The following is a 6,000-nucleotide window of genomic DNA, read 5'->3' as shown; positions in this document are numbered from 1 at the left end:
ATTTTATTGCTCTCTCTGTGTGTATGAATGCACACATCTCTTTGTGTGCTTTTTAAGGGACACACAGGTACGCGACTCTGAAGCAAGGGTGCACAAAGCTGGCATGTGAATGTGTGTAAATATTGGTGTTTGTGTTTACGTAGATACTAGTGTGAACACAAATACACAAAGCTGTGTTGTACCATTGAAACGGCCATGGGAATAAAGGCCTTTCCTGATGCACGCCTGTCTAGACATACACGGGTGTGCATTTGTGTGTATGCACACATACCCGCACACAGGCGTGCACTGGCTGAAGTGGCAATAAATGACTTTTATTTCTGGGACTGCGTACACGCGTATACTTGTGTGCGGGTATACACACCCCACAGAGACCTCTTTATGGATGTATCAGGGCTTGGAACCGTCAGAAATGCGCACACGTGCGCAGTGAAGAAAGCGTGTGACAGGCTCGTGTGGGAGACAGGTGTGGCGCATGCGCGCCGGGGGACCCGGCCTTCGCTTCACACAGGTGTAAGCGCGCGCCGGGAGAAAGAGCCGAGCCTCTTCTTCCCTCAGGGAAAGAAGCTCCCGCCCTTTCGTCTCCTCAGCCGCCTTTCCCCAACCTATCCCCTCGCGGGACCTTCCCTTCAGGCAAGCGGGTTGGCTGCCGTCCCTCCCGCGCTGAGAGCCGATTGGCTCTTCCTCTCCCGCTTTCCCACCCACACTCGGGGGGTGGGGGTGGACAGGGCGCGGTCGGGGCGGGGGGGAGGGGGGGAAAGAAGAGGAAGCGAGGATGAGGAGGGGGCGGGGCTTAGAAGGAGGCGGCTTTGGCCACGCCCCCCGCCCCCTGGCGGCCGGTCGGCGCGCGTGTCGGCCAGTCAGTCCGGAGCAGGCGGTGGTGGCGGCAGGAGGCGGCGTTGAGGCGGCGGAGGGAGAGGCGGCCGGGCGAGGCAGAAGGCGAGGCAAGGCGAAGCAGCGGGGGGGGGGGGGAAGGACTTCGGGGAGAGGGGCGAGAGAAGGGAGAACCCCCCCCAAAAAAGCCTAGCCCGGGGTGGGGGCCGCGGGGCAGGGGGGGGCGCAGGGCCCAAAGAGGGCAGCCCCCTCACACCACCACCGCCCCTGGATGGATTTTTGCAAAATATATGCAGTAACGACTCTCCAATGGAGCTGTGGCCGGTGGGGGTGTGTGTTATGCATGCATATTGTATATCTCTATATATATAGTATTTTTTTTTAATTAGGGGAGGGTGATCTCTCTCACACACACACAGGCTGGGCTCCTTGTAAGGTAGGTTGATGGGAATCTGTTACCTTCATTTATAAGTGTCTATTAAGTCAGTCAGGATAAATAAATAATAAAAAATTATTTTTTTTTCCCCTCCGAACGTCCATCTTTCTGCCCCCAACAGCTACAGAGACAAAACAAAAGGGGGAGAGGCAGGGACATGTGGCACCTTCAAGGGAGAGGATGATGATGTTTTCAGTGTCATTCTTCCTTTGGACCCTGCTTTTTTTTTTTTTTTTTGCAGAGGCTGCTGCTGCTTCGGGTCCTTACATTTTCTCCTCTTTCCTATTTGCTCTGATCCGGAGCCCTTTTTCTGCCTTTCTGGGTCGTCAGGATCTCCAGAGATTCCTCTTTTTCTTTACTGTATTGGTTTTTAATCTCTGGTTGGCCTCATTAAAAGTGTTGCCCCAGCATGCATTTTGGAAATTTGCTTTTATAGCCGACAGGATTAATTTTATTTCTATTTTTTTTAATTAATGCTCATGGGTGTTAAAGGTTGCCTTGCTTTAGGGCTCAGTGTCAATGAGAGTAGACCCATGGAAAAAAACCCGATGAGGCTTACATAAGCAGGGAGTTGCAAATCCTGTTGATTTTCACTGGGTCTGATCGACCTGAGATTGAAATTACCATTATTGTGTTTCCCCCTTTTTTATTATTATTAGCTTTAATTCTACTGTGACACACTCCTGCAAAAATCATTATAATGCAAATAAACACCATTTTCAAAAGGCACTGGATGAGGGTATGCAATTGTAATGGGCATGTGTGTTTGCCCTGTTTTGTGTGTGTGTGTTTTAAAGGCATGTGTGTTTTCAGGAAATCTGTCTGTCACATGTATGGCGATATTATGCAGAGAACAGGTGAGAGACTGAGGTGTCAGGTTTAAAATCTGGAGAGAAGGCAGGCCAACAGGCTTGTGAATGTAGATTGGAGCAAGTGGTGGTTTTTACCTAATCCTGCTATAGAAAAGAGCTCTCACAGCAATTTTTTTTAAAAAAATCACATTTTAAATGGAGTCTAAAAGGGAAACTGTGTCATTTTGAATGCATAGAAAAGATCTGGTGGAGGAAAACAGAAGAGAAGGGATAAATAACGGGGCAAAAGACACATACCCGTTGGAATTGAATACTTGTTGAGGGTGAATTTGCAAAGACCGGGCGGGGTGGGGGGGGTGGCCTCTTGGGCTAAGATGGTTGGAGTTGACACGCTACGGGCAGCATGGCATCATGAGCGAGAGAGAGCATGCCAGGGAAGGAAGAAGAGAGGGCATGTGGGGTGACTGTAGTTGGGGGGGGGGAGTCTGGAGGGCTTGGTTTGGCAGGAAAGGTGGTGGATCTCCCATGCCAGTATGGGACTGGCAGGAATGGGGTATTTCCAACCGGCTCCCTCTCCCAGATCTTGGGGGGGGGGAATTCTGTGGGTTTTTCCTCTGTGTTTCTGGATGCCACTGAGCATTGGAAGGGAGAAGGAACCTGGGATACGTTGCATGGAAGAGGCAGGGTGTGGCGAGGAGATCGGGCTGAGAGAGGGGCGGATCCAGACACTGGCAAACTGGCTCACCGGCCTGACCTGGGCGCGCAGGTGTTCCTGGCACTTGGGTGGGGATCGGAGGAAGAGTGTTCCTCCCCCTCTCAGGGGTGGGGTGAGGAGGAGGAGGGGGAGATAAGGTCTACCGGGAAACAAATGCTCAAGGAATGCAGGCTTCCCAGCCAGGGAAGCTGTGTCTCTGTATGTGTGTGTGTGTGTGTTTCTTTTTTTCTTTCTTTTTTCCCTTTGCAGCTTTTTCATTAGCAAAGAGCAAGGCCCTGGGAAATAACAATGGGATAAAGGAAGTGAGAGCAGGGATTTTAAAGGGGAAAGAGTGCTGAAATGAAATGGCTTCACGAGGCTTGTTTCCTGTGAGTCATCCAGCAAGGGAGAGACGGGAGATTCTCACCTACCCCCCCCCCCCAGATGGAAGGATTCGCACCCAACTCCATAGTCTCTTTCTGACTCTTGGGGTGTATAGCACCACCTTTTTCCCATGAGGGGCAGGGAGGGTTTGGTAAGGAGGCGCCTCTCCCGCCAGGGTGATGACCCAGTCGGTCTCAACGCAGGAGCAGGCCGCCGAGGAAGGAGATGGGCAGCGTTTCGGAGAGGGCACCAGCAGCCTTTCTCTGTCCCCTCCTTCCTTCCCGGACCCACAAACCGTCAAGCCTTTCCCTTCCGTGGCGGGCAAAGTTGTGTCTCGTGTGAAACCGTTGGTGGAGGAAGAAACTCGCTCCCCACAGGTCACACCTAAGGAATCCTATGAGGTGCTCCTTCTGCGTGGGATGGAAAGACATTTCCTTTCTTCTTCAAATTGTTGGCTGTGTACACACGCAAGAAGGTGGTGGTGATGGGGGGGGGAAGAGATAGGCATTAGTCACTTCTATATAGTTGAGAATCCTCCAGCCAAACACACTTTCCCTCTTGCTGATAGATCCGGGGAGGGTGTGGGAAGACCCCTGGGAATGCAGTTTTAAACACACTTACTGGTGCTTTTGCAAGCCTGTGTACTGTACGTCGGTTTCCCTTTTTAATGTTCATCCGGTTTCTTTTCCTCCAGCTTCCCACTCGCCAGTGTCGTGCCTGCAAGGGCTGTTCGGTTGTTACCCTGCCCTGTTTGTCAACGGCTTGAAATAAATGATAAGGCTAGTGGTAATTCTCGGTGGAAGCGCTTCTTGGCTTGGCATCTCAGCATAAGCCTAAACTGATCTCTCCGTCTACCTCTGTGGTAGTTTCCAGTTCCATATTTATTTTTGCTTGGCTGCTTTCACCCCCTTTTTTTTAATTGTGTCCCAGGGCCAAGGTGTTCTCCTCCATAACTTTGTGTCTGCATGTTCATAGGTGGAATAAATCGGTTGGGTTGAGGATACAAACAGGTAGAATACGAACGATGAGGTTGAGGCAAGAAATGCAGGCGTGGAGGAGGAAGGAAACCGCCAGGAGAGGACTGGATAGCACGCATGAGGAGAGGAAAAAAACACATTAGTGTGTTGGATTGCAAGTGGGCTTAGATCAACGTTCAACACCCTGCTCCCCTCTTTCTTTGTGGTGCCCCCATGTAGTGTGTGTGGCCGGTGCACTCTTGGGGGGGGGTGATGGGGATTGTAGTTCATGGCGTCCGTCAGTCACCTGGTTGAAGAAGGCTGAGTGAGCTTCTTTTTCCTTTGTGTAGCTAAAGAAAGTTCATGATAACTGGTGACATCATGTTTACCAAAGGTTGTGTTTACCAGAGGTAAAAGATCAGTCCCTTGATGGTTAAGGCTCTGACATTTGGAATACACAGACGGCCCCTGTGTGTTTGTTTTCCTGTCCTGCTTTATAATGGCAAAATTTTAATGGCTGTCTGTCAACTCGAAGGCGGAGAGAGCTGTAATCAGCGTTTGTGCTCCTTTGTACACAACCGGGCTGGGATTGTTCTGCCTTTTGTTGGAAGTGCCTTTTCAAACATCATTGGGTTTTTTTTTTCCCCAAGTTGAATCTTCATGCTTACTGCATCTGTCATGTCTGGGACCTTCTCCAAGCACGAGACAGGGAGCGGATGTCGCTGTGATGAAACGGGGTGGTTCTGGAAAGCAGATCTGGAGTCCCAGAGAGATGGAGGCTGCTGGAACAGAAGGAGGGAGCAATGATGCTTAATAATTGCTTGTTTATTGCACGCATGTAAAAAAATGGGGATATTAATAATCACTTTCTTAAATGGTTCATTGCAGAAGGACATGCCAATTTGGCCTGGATGACGTTAAGAGGGCTTGCGTTTAAAGCATGGCTTAAATCATCATGCACTTCTGTCAACATGAAAATAATCTCGTTGGACTCCCAATTGCTGCAAAACCGAACTGTATATAGCTCCCAACAGAAGCCGGATTGATTGCTTTGTGGCAGGTGCTGAGTTTAGGGAATCGGGCATGTCGTGGCCTGTACCATTCCAGAACACTCTTGTCTGGCCTGTTGGGGGCTCTGGCGATGATAGGCCCTTTGCAAATGTAAACTGGCAGGAAAGAAGGTTATGTGTTATGATTTTCTGTAGGCAGTCCTGGGAATTGTAGTTTTTCTGAAGAAGCAAGAATGCATTGGTTTGATGTACCTCGTCTTGTTCACGGAACCAAGTTTACAGGGTCCTTCGAGAACCTTAATATTTCGGTCGTTGAATTTCGCCATTGCGAATCCACCTCAGGGTTACCTCTCGGTTGCATGCTGTTTCTACTTAGGAAGCAGTTGGCATTCACTGGTAGCAAAGGGAGCAGACTTGTTTCGCTGCTGGGGTTGGAAAGATTTATGCAGAAGACTTAAATTAGAAGAAAATTTCCTTGCCGCACAAGGAGCCCTGCTTGAATTTCAACAGGATCCGTAATCTTTGGCAAGACGAGAAGTACGGAGGCGGACAAATGAGAATGCTATTGTTTTTGAGTCGCGGTGACTTTTGAAAGCTGTCACCACAGGGTGGCGGGAGAAATTGTCTAAAATTAAGATGGGAAACGGTGTTTGCTCTGCCACTAGGAACTGGCCATCTGCATTTAATGAGCTACAAAGCCGGCTTGACTCTTATCTGTATATAATAACATTCTCTGGGCATGTATGCTGCAAGGGAAAGCATTCATAACAGCCGTGGGAATCCTCCCAGGGTGTGTGTGTGTGTGTGTGGGCAAAGGATCCATCTGTTAAGAAAGGTTCTTAAAACATCTTTTTAACTGGCCTACAGTGTCTTG

The 6,000-nt window shown here is 49.7% G+C and overlaps 1 protein-coding gene across 1 annotated transcript in view; it reads left to right on the top strand.

Moving 5' to 3' along the window:
• The first annotated feature begins 805 nt into the window (after window positions 1–805).
• The window catches only part of CORO1C (coronin 1C), a 34,184-nt gene continuing 28,989 nt past the window's right edge, over window positions 806–6,000 (top strand). Inside the window, exon 1 of the mRNA XM_072983211.2 lies at window positions 806–944. The gene's annotated coding sequence lies outside the window, so the exon portion shown is untranslated. The remainder of the gene's footprint in view (window positions 945–6,000) is intronic.

The sequence above is a fragment of the Pogona vitticeps genome, chromosome 14 (genome assembly GCF_051106095.1).
Source record: "Pogona vitticeps strain Pit_001003342236 chromosome 14, PviZW2.1, whole genome shotgun sequence".
Classification (NCBI taxonomy): domain Eukaryota; kingdom Metazoa; phylum Chordata; class Lepidosauria; order Squamata; family Agamidae; genus Pogona; species Pogona vitticeps.
Note: the sequence above shows the minus strand (reverse complement) of the source record. Positions and strands in the feature narration are given on the sequence as shown.